This window comes from Lepidochelys kempii, chromosome 20 (genome assembly GCF_965140285.1).
Source record: "Lepidochelys kempii isolate rLepKem1 chromosome 20, rLepKem1.hap1, whole genome shotgun sequence".
NCBI lineage: Eukaryota > Metazoa > Chordata > Testudines > Cheloniidae > Lepidochelys > Lepidochelys kempii.
This window is the reverse complement of record NC_136399.1, coordinates 27,251,372-27,265,893: the sequence shown is the minus strand read 5'-3', so window position 1 is coordinate 27,265,893 and position 14,522 is coordinate 27,251,372. Positions and strand designations below refer to the sequence as shown.

Genomic DNA, 14,522 nt, shown 5'->3' with positions numbered 1-14,522 from the left:
GGGGGCTAGCACTGGGGCTGGCCTACGCATGTGCGAAACTGAACTGACTGGGTTACACGTCAGTGCAAACTCCCATGGAGAGCCAGGTAAGCCAGTTCCATCCACGCTCTGACTGTGCCCACACAGCTGCTGGGAGCGGCTTCCCCCGCGGGGTGGGTAGATGGACACGCCCTAGCTCTGCTTGAGTTAGCGTGTGAGAAAAAGCCTTGTGGCCCCCAGCAGCATAGGCAGCCGCTCGGGCTGGCCATGCAGGGATGTACCCAGGAGGCCGGGCAGGTTAGCGCTTGGATAGCGACCTCAAGCTGCTGGCCATGCTGCTCTGGTCACACTGCTGTTTTTAACATGCTAGCTGGAGCAGAGCTAGGGCATGTCTGTCTGCCTGTGCCGGGAGACACCCCCCAGCTGCTGCACAGACACATCCTCAGACTGATTTAACTCAGCCCGGCCCAAGGCGCCGTTCTTCCCCAAAATCCTGACAGGCCCAGTGGTTTCCATAGCAACTTCCTTGGTGTCAATGGCCCTGACTCCTTCCCACTGTATTCCCATTAGGATGCACGGGCCCTCTCTGGTTCACACTGGCTGTTCCAGCCTAATTGAAGACGATAGATGATCTGGAACGACCAGCCAGAGGAAATAGCAGGCAATTAGCTCAGAGAGAGAGTCTGCAACAAGGAGGCTGTGTCCTTTGTCACAAAGCTGTGAGGGAATGAGGACTTGGCAGCAAAAACTTTGAAGCAGCCACCTGGCTTCCGGTGCAGAGTCTGAGCCTCCTTCCTGCTGAGCGGCACTCAAAGGCAAATGACGACCATTATCCCAATCCAAGCTGCAAATGATATGATGCATTTCCAGCCCACCAAGTGCAGCCATAATTAATCAGAGTCTATTTATGGCAGGCTATTCATCAAAAGGGAAGAAATCATCCACATTGTAATGGGAGCCTTTAATGTCCACACATTCAGAGGCAAATCTCAGCAAGCTGCTTCCCATCTGCACGAGCATCTCGCTGCCATGGAACAGGAATACATTTCCATAGTGATGACTAGCAGGGCTATCATCATTGCCAGGGAGTGCGCTGCCCATGCAGAATGAGAGTTCTAGATAAAGGCAGGAGGTGGGCTCTGGATTCCAGGCTCTGCAGGCCAAAGCAGCATCCCTGTGAACTCGGGATTGTGTTTTCTTTTGTTACTCCGCTTGGCCCCTCTCATGGCTCAAAGGGAAAGGCTGCGATTTTGTGCCTTTTACGCAAAGTCGCAGGGGCAAATTTTCAGCCTTAGGAATGGGATTATTGAACAATCCAATTGTATCAGCAAACACAGAGGCACAGACACTTTGCATTTGCAAAAAGTCATAACTATCTCGTCACAGCTTCAGAGTAAATGCACCTGTATCCACCACCCCTCCGTGGTCCCCTCCAGAGATCCCAATCAGGCCTCCAGCTGTCACCTGTCTTTGGGCAGGGACCCTTGTCCCATTCTCTTCTACTGGGGCGGGGTGTGTGTGTGTGTGTGAAAATCTGCACAGCTCCCTGCCTTACACTGTGATATCCCCAGCAAGCCAGTCTGCCTGATGGCCAGTGCTTTGCAGTCTCTCTGAGGTCTATGAACAGAGCATTGTCAGCAGTTACCAGTAACCACCCTGCTCCTTCTAAACAAGCACCTTTATTCTTAAGGCAAAAGCATCACCGAGGAAACATAAAACCAATAAACAGATTCAAACACACCAGCAGTCACCCATCCGTCTTATGGGGCCTTGGAGACCAAAGCCTTTTCAACCCTTCTGCAAGTATTCTGCCTCTTGGACAGAAGGGCCTGTCTGTTTGCTGGATCAGAAAGAAGGCCCTGTATCAATTCCAGCTCATCCTTTTACACCAAACGCCCTTCCTTTGTCCCTGGAAAACCCACTTAAACCAGTTTATGCAAACCACTCCAGGCGCTGGTATGTCTCCAGAGCTGTGCAGTCTCAGTGATCCACCTTAATTGCCCCTTAAGTTTTTAGGTCTTATATGGCTGCAATAACCTCCCTCCAAGGAGTAGAACATAATCATACATAAACCATTGTAAATTGACTACAATGGCCCCCAAAGGTACTGCATGGGGTGGTAATATTTGTCACACATCTATCTACAGAATCCAGCTTCTACAGTACTGTCACTGTCTATCTACTGACTCCATACGCATTCATCATCTAATTAATCAATTTATCTACCTGCTGAATTGAGCCTGCCTGGTGCTATTCTATTGTGTATAGATTCTTACATTATCCTAATCACTGTAATGAATCCGAGTGCCTTCCAGTCATGCATTAAGCATCATAACATCTGTCACATTAAGTTTGTTTGGTCTCTCATCCTCCCCCCAAGATGTTCAGTGGAGCCTTTGTTTTGGAAGGGTTTTGTATTGGGGGATTTTTTTTGTTTAAATAAGTCCACACTGTTCTGTGTTTATGTTGGAGAAGGCAAGTGTGAAGAAGTGTGCCTGGCACTTGGAGCAGGACGTGGGGTGGTTTGTGACTGTCTAGCTACCATTTATATTGCGTGTAAGTATCACCCCAGTAGTTCAGCACCATATACGTGGTAAGACAAACTCACTGACACGCTCTGTTTTACCCTCCACTTGCCATAGTCCAGGTGGGTTTTTCTTACCTATATAGTTGAATGGCAGGAAGCCTGGCTCACGAAAAGGGGTTTCACATTTTGATGTGAAAAGTCTCTGAACTTCGTGACCAGTCTTGTTTCTCCTGGGAGTGAGTTCCAACTGGTCACAGCGCAAGTGCTGAGCAAAGGAGTCTCGCTCTGGTGGCTGATGGTTCCGTTGCCCTGGTGGGACATAGCTGCTGGTCGTGGCGGGTAAGCCAGTTCCTCTGGCTGCTGGGGAGAAGTGCATGGGAAGCTGTGAGGGTGAGGAGCTAGACTGTGCATTCAGAGAGCCAAGCGCTGGGGCAGTGTGCTCTTGGCTGCTTGTGTGCTTGGCTGCTTGTGTGTCTACCGCACAGCACTGAGTGCTCAGACACGTGACAGCCTTTCGGATGTACAGTATAGCAGGTGTGCAAATATGAGTGTGACACCTGCTGAATATCTCGCCTTCAGAGGCCATCATGCCATTAGCAGAGGAAATATGGCCCAGTGAATAGACCCACGCTCTAGCCCAGCCTCCAGCCCTGCAGGCGGCCTTGGGCAATTCCCCTCCCTAAGTGTGAGCTCTTTGGGGCAGGGGCTGTTGTTTTGTTCTGTGTTTGTACAGCACCTAGCCCAGCGAGTTCCTGGTCCATGAGCGTGGCTCCCAGTTGCTACCATAACACACCTCATTAAAGAATAGAGCTCCCTTTCTCCCACCCTGTGTCTCTCTAGATTTGAACTCTTTGAGCAGGGACAGGTCTGAGCAGAGCTCAGTGCAGCGGGAGCCCCTCTCTCTCGGTTTGGTGCCACTGTAACAATGAGAACAATGGGACACCGTCTGTTGTTTTTGCACCATTCCAGTGCATTGCGAGCATCCATCCAGAGTGAAGGGGTAAAATACGTCAGTCAATAAATAAGCAAGCTCCCAGCCAAAAGAAAGAGCCATCAGCAAAAGGGCCCTCAGTGCATGGAGAACAAAATTAGCCAAACAACAACAATTCCTAGCGGGAGAACTTGGCATAAAAGAAGCATTTTTATCCAGCAGCAGCAGCTGTAAATCAGCAAAGCTAGAGCCACATTGTGCTCCTTACGGGAAACCTTAATTTGAAGAAAACAGCAGTGGTATTTGGTGGGGGGGCGGAGGGGAATTTATGAATTACCTGAACTCTAGGGCCAGGCAATGATCACCTCCTCCATGGAACACATGGTTAAAAATTAAACAGGGGGTAATGACAATGTAGCTGAGCAGGAGATCAGGTTTGCTCTAATTTAGCTCCGTAGAATGAATGAGTTTCCTTTTATTCCTCCCCTCCCCAGCTCTTGAGCATCTTCCTGGCACTGAAAGGTGTTTTCTGGGACTCCTGCTGCCTGCTCTCATTCCCTTTCATGCTTACAACACCATCTGGCCTCATTTTCAAGCCCTCTTGCAAACCTTGCAAGAGACCAGGCATCTCTTTCAGCAAAATACGGCAGATACGTGTTTCTCCCTTTCTCCCCCCCACCCCCACCCCCACCCCACCCCCCCGTGTGGACATCAGGGTCTGACTGAGGAAAAGGCTATTGAAGTGGGAGGAGAGGCTCCCAGTAATTCAGGATGGGTTTTAATACTGGTGAAAGGTCCCATGCTGGCAGCACTGGAAAACACGGGCCTGGAGTTAGTCTCAGCATAGAGAGCGGCAGACACGCACAGCATCCCCACCGCACTGGGATCCCGTCTTGGAGTGACAGGGGAGTCAGTCTGGACTGGCCAGGCAGCCCTGGGCCTCTCTGCTGGGGCTGCCTAGCAGGGGCTGGTTAGTGCTGGGATGCCCATTTCCTGGAAATGGAACTGGGACCAATTAACTCTTTAACAGGCATCACTGAACAGATGTGCCAGCCTGCACTAGCTGTGTAGTGGAATTGAGAGGAAGGGTGGCCTTGTGGCTAAAGCAGGGGGATAGGACTGTGCATTCAGTTCCTGACTCCAATTTCCTGTGTAGCCTTGGGGGAGTCACTTCCTCTCAAAGGCCTTCATTTCCCCATCTGTAAAACAGGGGTAAGGATCCTTCCATTGGCTATTTTAACTCTCAGCTCTTTGGGACAGGGACGCTCTCCCTGTCTGTGCAGCACCGAGAGGCCTTTCTCTCAGCTGGGGGCTGGATGTGCTACTGTAATATCAGCAAAGACTCCTGTGGCACCTTATAGACTAACAGACGTATTGGAGTGTAAGCTTTCGTGGGTGACTACCCACCTCGTTGGGGGGATTCACCCGCAAAAGCTCATGCTCCAATACATCTGTTAGTCTATAAGGTGCCACAGGACTCTGCCGCTGTTACAGATCCAGACTAACACGGCGACCCCTCTGATACTACTGTAATATATTATTCCCGAGGACACTATTGCACCATCGGCCATCCTTAGAGAGCCATGCGCACAATACGTTTAGCTCAATCTGTGTCTAACACTAGTCATGGCATTGCTGAGTTTAAAGAAAGACGAGAGTTTGTTCCAAAGTCACTCAGTGTTGGCAGAGCCCGAACATGATGTGTTTTCACTGAATGCTGAAATTCAAAGGTGATTGAAATGCAAGGGGGGCCGTCTGTAGAGACATCGCAGTGCACAGGCAAACAGCAGATTTAGAGACAGAAGCAAATCCAGCTGTGAGCAAGACCCACAGGGATTCTCACAAGCTTTGGCTAGTTATCACTCTGTTTTACAGTTTTCTGAACAGATCTGAAAGGAGAGTCCTGGTCTATATTACTCCAGACCCCCGCATCTCTGCTGGCAGGGTTTGATCAGCCAGCATGTGAAATCTCACTCTCTGGCACCACATCCTCACTATCACACGCTCCTGCCCTCCCACGCATTTATTCTTTACCCAAACAACTCTGCAATCTCATCTCTCATGCAGTATACATGGCGCCGTCTGTGTCTTTCATTCGTTGTACAGCTCTGTCTCAAGGAGTCTGTACAACACTTTCCCCCCCAAATTATTTTCCAGCATCTGGAGGCTGCAAGGTCTCTTTTGGATGTTTTCCCTTTGGAATACAGCAAGTGGTTTACTTTGCCAGGCACGGAGGGAGTTGTGGGGGATTGATAAGGTCTCTACTTGCTTTGCTCTCTGTACGGATGTGTCTATGCTAATGTCATATAACAGAGTCATCTGATCTAGAAACTAACCGCGTATTTCCAGTTTCTCACTTCTTCAAATGATCCCATTTGGCCTCTGCAAAGATCCTTGTCAGCTCCAGAGCCTGCTTCAAAATCTTAATCGAGGTGTGGGGGTCACTTCAATGCAGTCTCCTTCCTTTTGTGTCCTTTTCAGAATATTCTTTTCCCCTTAGTTGTGGCTGGAAGGAGCACAATGGCCTCCAATTTACATCCTTTTAGGGAACTGAGAGATAAGAGCTGCACTTGCTCTCTCTCTCCTAGCAGGCTGAAGTGCTGAAACCAGCCCCATTACACTGGCCTCTGTCTGATTTTTCTTCCCTGCTGCATCCGGGCCTGGCTGGACGCTAGTCTCCATTCCTAGCATTATCATCTGCGTCACAGTAGCCCCCAGAGGCACCAAGCCCGGCCCTGCCTTGGCCCAGGTGCTGCACAGAGCCTGACTGAGATCAGGACCCAACTGGGCTGGGCACTGCAGGGACAGAGAGTAGGAGAGTCCCTGCTTACAGTATAAATCAACAAGACAGACACCGGAAGGATTGTGATCCCCAATTCGCCAATGGAGACCTGAGTGGCAGAGAGCAGAAGGGAGGCTGTGGCGGAGCAGGGAACTGTGCCCTCTCCCAGCGGGGGAAACTCGCCTGTGCGGTGAGGCAGCCACCGAAGTCCCTGAGAAATGTCCGGGGCTGGGAGGAGTGAAGGGCACAGTCTGGAAGGGATATCACCATAGATATCTCAGCTACCGTGGCACAGATGGACAGGCAGACTTGTGTCTCACAGTGCCTCTTTCTCTGGGCTCTAGCTCAGCTTCTTCCTTCCAAGTTTCATAGGTTTTGCAGAGTTTAAGGCCATGATATCGTCTTGCCTGACCTCCTGCATATCACAGGCCTTTATACAGGCCCTAGATTGAGCCCACTGACTGGAGTTAAACCAAAATATTTCAGTCCTCAGGAGACTAAACTCTTGTGAGCCACAAGCAGAGAACAGGAGGGACCAAGGTGAGCCCAGTGTCTGAGCCCCGTCCACCGGCAGGGAATTGATTAGAACAGGTAAGAAACGCCAAGACGATATCAGTAGTTCACCCAAACACCATGCTGCAGAGGAAGGCACCCCCCCCCATAAAGTCTCCTGCCAGTCTGACCGGGGGCAGAATTCCTTACAGACCCCAAATCTGGAGACCCCAAGCAAGACTCACCAGCCAGACATATTTCCAATTCCTCCTCCTACCTTTAATACATTTTCTTTCTTCCTTCCCTCTCTAGGTTTTATTACCATCTTTTGTCTGCTAATCCCTAGTGACCCACTGTAGGCCCTAGTCATTCATATCTAGCTCTTACTGATCTGCGCAGTCCCATCTGCCCTTCTCCAAGGTAATTGTTCTTGACAATTGTTGATTCCAGTCCATTTTCTGCAGCTTGCTTCTTATCCCTTCTGAGCTGGCCTGCGTCACGTTTGCTCTGCGCCTCTGTCTTTGGATGTGGATCCCTCTGGAGTATCCCAGATTTGATGATATTATGATGACTTGATCTTTGGCACTCTCTGACTCCTCATTCATCCTCCCTGGTTCATTGCCTAGGACTCAGGATTGAAATAGCGTATTATTTTTTACTGTTGTTGCTTGTAAACAAGTCGTAACAGAAATTGTAAGTTCTGCTCTGATTCCAGCAGCCAATTTGGAGAAGCAAAAGCCCCCCCTGCGCCCACCCCAACAAACAAAAAAACAACCCAAAACCACCTCCACTGTGAATGTTCAAGCAACCCTCCCCAACATAAATATTTTGGGTCAGATTTCCATGGGCCCCAGAGTGACCCCAGGCCGTGGAATAAACCAAGCAATGGGCGAGCCCTGCAAACTGCAACGCCCGGCATTGGTGCATGAACATTAGCATTAAATGTATTTTTAGCATTTCACTACTGTGAACGAGGCCAGCGTTGCCTCCATTTTACAGACAGGAAAACTAGAGCACAGAAATTCACCAAAGGTCACACAATGAATCACTAGCAGAGCTGGAAACAGAATCCAGGCATCCTGACTCTTAGCCCCCGCCTGCTCTAACCACTAGACTCCACTCTCCTTCCAGAGCTGGGAATAAAAACTAGAAGTGCTGCTTCCCATTAACCTCTCCCCCTTCGCAGAGCTAGGAAGCCTGACTCCCAGCCCTCCCTGCTGTACCCCACCAGACCCCAGTACCCTCCCCTAGTCATCTGTACATGTGGTGGTAAAAGAAAACTTCTGTGCCCCAAGTATCCTGGCCACAGTTCAGGGTGTAAGGTGAGGCTGTACATGTGTGTAGATTGCAGTCCCTGTTTCAATCAATCATCCCTCATCTGGGATTTCTTTCAGCGGCACATTAACGAGCTGGCACACACATCCCTGAGCTCTAATACTTGCCTCCCGTCTGATGTGAAGGGTGGGCATGGGATCCATCTCTCCCAAGCTGAAGGCAATAATGTGGAGATAATTGGTTCTGAGATGAGTCCCTCCCATGAGGCGCCGGCCCTGCCAGGGCCAGTGCTAATCATTTAATCTTAAATATTTAAGGCTGTTATGTCTGTGGTGAGCAAGTCACCTATTTGGTGAGTGCAGGTGTGTTGGACAGTGGGTTTCTCGCATGTGGGAATTGCATCTCAGCTCCCAGGGTCTCCTGGAGACATAAGCTGCAAAAGCCGGCTGCTAACACTGGAAAACCTGCAAAAATAGAATTAGCAGCATCATTAGCAGAGGGGCTGGGAAAGCTCCTCTTAAGCTGGAGTGTGGGAGAGAGAGAGAACTCTTCTGATGTACAGGTCTTGTCTGCTTTGAGCCTTCCAGCCCTGTCTGTCTTTCTTTCTTTTCTTTCCCTGGTGACTTTTCCCCATGCCTATCATCTTATTTCTCCGTCAATACTAACAGTAGCAGCAAAATACAATGAATAAAATACCTTTCTCTAGTGTCCAAAGCCTTTGTTTTGAAAGGCAGCATGTCATTAATCATTAATAAAGCATTCAGAGATGATCTCGCATTCCTAGAAGGCTTCTGTTAATAATGAGCATCTATTAGAATAGTTCACCATGTTATCTTTGATGAAAGAATAACACATTGCACAGACAGTTCTTGGACCCCCTTCAGACAAGGGGCTCAGGTATGGCTGGAAAGGCAGGTCTAGGCCTGCTGTAGTCACTGTCATTTGGACATCAGCAGAGCCTCCTAGGCTGGGCAGGAGGGACACAGAAGCGAAGCGAAGTGACTCGCACAAGAGGATTGTGGACTATTGCTCAGGGCCATCTCCACTGGACTGGACCCTGCCGCCTCCAATGAAACAGAGGCCTCCAGTGGGACTTCAATGTTGCCTCAATCTTGTGCGGGCCCCTTCCCAGGAGTGGAGGAGGGTTGCTAGGCGGCCGATTTTCGACCAGAACACCCGCTCGAAAAGGGACCCTGGCGGCTCCGGTCGGCACTGCCAACTAGGCCGTTAACAGTCCAGTCAGCGACTCCCTGCCTGCCCTAGCTCCGTGTGGCTTCTGGAAGCACCTGCCGGGTCCCTGCGGCTCCTGGGCACATGTGCGGCCAGGAAGGCTCCCTGAGCTGCCCATGCCCCAAGTGCGGCTTCACAGCGCCCATTGGCCGGGAACCGCAACCAATGGGAGCTGCAGGAGGGTGGGGAGGGTGCCTGCACCCTGCACCCCCTCCTGCACCCCTCCCGCACCACCGGGACCCCGCACCTCCTCCTGCACCCCAACTCCCTGCCCCAGCCCAGAGTCCCCTCCCACACCCAAACTCCCTCCCAGAGCCTTCACCCTGCAAGCCCCCACCCCACCCCCCTGCCCCAGCCCTCAGCCCCTCCTGCACCCCAAGCCCCTCATCCCCAGCCCCAACCCAGAGCCCACACCCTCAGCCTGAGCCAACACTCTGAACCCCTCAGCCTCGGCCCCACCCCAGAGCCTGTACCCCCAGCTGGAACCCTCACCCCCCTCCTGCACCCCGACCCCCTGCCCCAGCTGGGCGAAAGTGAGTGAGGGTGGGGGAGAGCGAGTAATGGAGGAAGGGGGGGATGGAGCGAGTGAGGGGCGTGGCCTCTGAGAAGGGGTGGGGTGGGGCAGGGCGGGGCCTTGGGAAAGGGAAGGGGCGGGGCCTCAGGACAAGGGTGGGGCAGGGGTGTTCGGTTTTGTGCGATTAGAAAGTTGGCCACCCTAGGTGAGGGTAGGAGGTCCCCTAGGTTTCATGCAGGGCCCTGCCTAGGAGTGAGGGGTCAGGGTGAGGGCAGCTAGGCCTTGTGCTGGACCCTGCCCAGGGTGAGAAACCCTCTTCCTATTTGCTCCTTGCACTGGACATGCCATGTGCAAGCCCTTTGGGGACAGGGCCTTGTCTTTCTCTTTATTCCACCCGGGGGCGCGCCATACACGCGCCCTGGGGTGCTGTTAGATAAATGAATAAAACAATGAAAGACACAGGCCCACCTGTCCTCTCCATTTCTGGCTGTCAGCCTCCTGGTGCTTTCTTGCCTGCTGGTGTAAGGAAGGCTGGGAGTGTAGCTAAGGCCCTTCGGGCGCCTGGTGTCCCTTTCTGGCTCGGCGGCAGGCTCCCTTTTTGAAGATTCTGGTCTCTGTGCCGTTAGATGAAGCCTTCCCTACCTGGCAGTAGAACCCAGGAGCCCGCCCCTACTAAACCCCACTCCACTCCCAGAGCCGGGGATAGAACCCAGGAGTCCTGACGCCCAGCCCCCCTGCTCTCACCACTCGACCCCACTCCCCCAGAATTCCTCCAATCATCCTCCCATATGACTTTTAAGAAAACTTCTGTGCTGTGGGTCTGCTGACCAGGGTGTTGCCAGGATAACGCTGTGACTGGTTCCCAGGTGCTCAGACAGGAGTGCATGGGGAGCAGTGAAGTCGCAGTCGCAGAGGGAAGGGAAGCTCCCTGCTGACAGGCAGTGTGCACCTCTCCAGTCTCGCTGCCTGCATCTGTCCATTGGCTCCTCCTGTTCCCCCCTCCATCATTTAATTAAACCCCATTTTAATCAATCCTCTGGGACTTGGGGGTTTAGGAGTTTAAGGTGAAGGTATGGAGCATTCTTCATTTGCATCTTACCTCCGCTGCTCCTGAGAGAGTGACAACCCCAGTAGCTCATTATCTGCAGATCCAGCATTAATTGCCTGCTGGGAAGAAAGATGAGTCATTCCAGGCTGTTTATTACTCATTCGACCAGGGAGACGGGTTCGAGCAAGGATGAGATGTCTGTGCTTTCAGGGATCAGGATGGATTTGGGGGGGACAGGCCCAGGAGATAAGGAGGAATTAGTGTATTGGCTGTCAAGGAGGTAAATGACTGCATGGGGGGTGTGCGTGCATGTGCGAGTGCACACTCGTGTTCCCACACCGAATTCTCTCTGCTCTGGGGGAGCCAGGCAGCAGCCTCCTCTCTCTCTCTCACACACACACACTAGGAGACTAAGGGAGTGAGGCACTCAACACCCGCTGGATTTTAATGGGATTTCAGAAGCCCAGCTGGAATGTCTTTCTTCCCTGATGCTCTCTCCAGGGGCTGAGCAAGAGCCATCCTCCGCTCCAGCCAGGACACTTGCCCCTGGCGTTCTGGTCTGAACTGTGTGTGTTGTTATGTTGGAGATGTGTGGCAGCCCAGGGAGTCAGGGTGGGGGTGCGGACTTTGTGGCTGTTTCAGACACCTCTGCCACAGGCTTCATGGCCACTCATGGCAAAGGTGAGGACACAGCTCAGACCAACCTGCTCCAAAAGTTCAGGCCCTGACCCCCTGAGCCAGGGGAGAATTTCCATTAGCCGTCAGAAGTGCAGGGCATATGACACACAGCTGAGCAAGTCTGATTCCACCCAGTAGAGGGCATTGGTGTGTACATTTACACACACATGGACACGCACTAGTGGAGAAGTTGGCTCACCGGTCTGGATCTGGTCTGGCAATTCTTATGTTCTCATTAATTATGGTAATTAATTGGACCTCGCAGAGTTTGGTTAGTTAATAAAACTGTCTCTTAGGTGAGGAACACAAGGATTGCTAGACTGGGTCAGACCCAAGATCTATTTTAGCCCTGTCTCCAGAGGTGGCTGGCACCTGGGTTTTCAGAGGAAGGTGTAATCTGCTCCCCACATAGGTTGCATCCTGGTCTCTAATAGCTAGAGATTGGTTTGAGCTCTGAAATATGAGTGCTAATATTCCTTTCAATCCTGTTTGTTGTCATTGACTATTCTAGCTCTGGCTATTCTGGATAGCCTGCAAATGCCCAGTCCTTTTAGAATAGGGGCGGGCAAACTTTTTGGACTGAGCACCATATCGGGTTTCGGAAATTGTATGGAGGGCTGGTTAGAGGAGGCTGTGCCTCCCCGAACAGCCAGGTGTGGCCCGGCCCCTGCCCCCACCCTGCTTCTCGCCCCCTGATGGCCCCCCCAGGACTCCTGCTCCATCCAAACCCCCTACCCCCCCTGTTCCCTGACAGCCCGCCCGGGACCCCTGCTCCATCCACCCCTCCCCCCACTCCCTGACCGCCCCCAGAACTCCCATCCCTGACTTCCCCCTGCCACCCCATCCAATCCCTCCTCTCATTCCTGCCTGCCCCCTGGGACCCCTGACCGATCCAATCACCCCTTCTCCCTGCCCCCTGATTGCCCCCAGAACCCCTGCCCCTGACTGCCCCCAGCCGCCTCATCCAACCCCCCTGTGACGGTGTCCTCCATAAGGCTTTATGGAAATATGCTTATGAATGTATATATGACATAACTAGAATATGTTTTATGCTACATATGCCATGTAACAGCTCTCTGTAAAGGTGATGATCTACTGAATCTATTAATCCTATTTGTATGCATGTGTCATTTTTGTATTTGAAGTTATGATATTGGGTGTGTTCTTGCCTGACTTTTAAGTAGCATTTGTAAAGAATTTGGGCAGCTTCTTGAGACAGGAATGTGCAAATTAAGTGCCCAGTCAAGAAACACTTAAGGGACAATGGATCTTGGAATGCTCCAATCCACATAAGAAGTCTACTTGAGGACGTTCAAGGTAGCATGTGACCCATGACTGCTACCTGTAAGTTCTGAGTCGTGCCTGGACATGTGACTGGCCCATGTGACTCCAAAACTCCATTTTGTAGCTGGATTCTACACGGGGGGGGGAGGGGTGTCCACCCACAAGAGAAAGTCTATTTAAACCCCTGGGAGACCTCTTCATTTTGTCTTCAGCTTGCTCAAGAGAGAGCCTCTCCACCCCCAAGGATACCTGAAAGAAACTGGAACAAAGGATAGTAACTACAGGGGGTGTGAGTGATTGCTGGACCCAGACTAGAAGGAGACTAGTCTGTAAAAGGAAGCTGACTGGGTGAGGTTTTTAATCTATATTCAGTTTTCTTAGACATAGACTTGCGTGTTCTATTTTATTTTGCTTGGTAATTCACTTTGTTCTATCTGTTACTACTTGGAACCACTTAAATCGTACTTTCTGTATTTAATAAAATCATTTTTTACGTATTAATTAAGCCAGAGTATGTATTAATACCTGAGGGGGGGCAAACAGCTGTGTATATCTCTCTATCAGTGTTATAGAGGGTGAACAATTTATGAGTTTACCCTGTATAAGCTTTATACAGAGTAAAATGGATTTATTTGGGGTTTGGACCCCATTGGGAGTTGGGCATCTGAGTGTTAAAGGCAGGAACACTTCTTAAGTTGCTTTTTGGTTAAGTCTACAGCTTTGGGGCATGTGGTTCAGACCCTGGGTCTGTGCTGGAGCAGACTGGTGTGTCTGGCTCGTCTGGCTCAGCAAGACAGGGTGCTGGAGTCCCAAGCTGGCAGGGAAAGCAGGGGCAGACGTAGTCTGGCACATCAGTTGGCAGCTCCAAGGGGGTTTCTGTGATCCACATCATGCCCCCCTCCTTCCTGACTGCCCTCCCAGGACCCCTGGCCCCATTCAACCCCTCTGTTGCCTACCCTCTGACCGCCCCAACCCCTATCCACACCCACGCCCCCTGACCAGCGGGGGAGGGGCCGGGGTCGAGCCTCCTGGGTCAGGGGCTCAGGGGCCGGGCAGGAGGGTCCCACGGGCCAGACGTGGTCCGCAGGCCGTAGTTTGCCCACCCCCCGATTTAGAACCTTGTTACGTTCTTGGCGTCAGTCACTTGCTGTGGCTGTGAGTTCCATAGTCCAATCATGGGTTGTAGGAAGCGTTTCCTTTTATCAGTTTTGAATTTCTCAACCTTTCACTGAATGAACTTCTGCCGTATTAACTAAACTCAGCCGTCCGGGTCCTGGGTGCCCCGGGAGGCCCCCCGCCACGCCAGTTTCGCATGGTGCTCACCTCAGATTGGAGTCCATCCCTGCTGTGGCAGGTGGGACACTCCCTGTTGACACCGGCCAGCGAGTCTCTTCAGATCTGCTCTGTAATGGCTCCAGCACACGCTCCGGATCTGTCAGCCAGAGCCAGCCACTCTGCTAATTACTGTCACTTCGGGGGACGGGGAGGCATGGCCAGATGCAGTATAACAGGCTCCGAGCCCTGCCAAGGCATCTGCTGTTCCATAAAATGGTCATTTTGTGGGTTATAAATAGTGTGAGAAGTGAGCATAGAGCAGCGAGAAGAGGAGAAATGGAAACCAGGAGCTAGTGCTGCTGGATCCACTGGGTTTCAGCTCTGAAATGAAATAGCCTTGGGGAATTCCAGTCTGAAAAGAAGGGAACAGGGGCCCCGCAGACCAAGGTACGGGTCAGCTGTGAGCTCAGCACCATAACGCCAGTCCAGGTCGGTCTGTCTGTCTAT

At 51.7% G+C, this 14,522-nt stretch overlaps 1 long non-coding RNA gene across 1 annotated transcript; it reads right to left on the bottom strand.

Annotated features, from left to right (window-relative positions):
* Positions 1–6,878: 6,878 nt before the first annotated feature.
* Positions 6,879–12,108, bottom strand: LOC140900866 (uncharacterized). The gene is made up of 3 exons (XR_012155736.2): positions 10,830–12,108; positions 8,332–8,450; positions 6,879–7,339 (listed from the first exon to the last, which is right to left on the bottom strand). It is a non-coding gene; the product is annotated as an uncharacterized LOC140900866 (long non-coding RNA).
* Positions 12,109–14,522: the final 2,414 nt, after the last annotated feature.